Here is a 414-nt window from a genome sequence, read left to right as displayed (position 1 = left end):
ATGACCCTTATTCATTATAACCTTGTAAAGGTTTTCTGGTGACAATATCAATATCTGACAATGAAAATATCTGAGCGTGCAATATAAGATGACCTGAGTACATTGAGTTCAACATCATGTTTATTTCCAGCGTACTCGACCAGTGTCAAGGGTGATGATTTAAGAGAATGATTCTCCCATACACACTCATCCCCCAATGATATTTTGTGGGATCTGTCTATAGACATCGGCTATTCTAAGGAAATGCCTGATTGGTTAAATGTTACTAGTTGACTAAATAGCATGCAGTGCGAAAAAAAATGTGGATGTTGCAACGTGCCACGTGGTCGAGAAAACGTGATAAAAATAACCAGTGCCACGTGTTACAAATCTAACAAAAGGTTTCAAAAACCTGGGAAACGTTCTCTCAGACAA

This window comes from Orbicella franksi, chromosome 7, assembly GCF_964199315.1.
Source record: "Orbicella franksi chromosome 7, jaOrbFran1.1, whole genome shotgun sequence".
Lineage (NCBI taxonomy): Eukaryota > Metazoa > Cnidaria > Anthozoa > Scleractinia > Merulinidae > Orbicella > Orbicella franksi.
Note: the sequence above shows the minus strand (reverse complement) of the source record.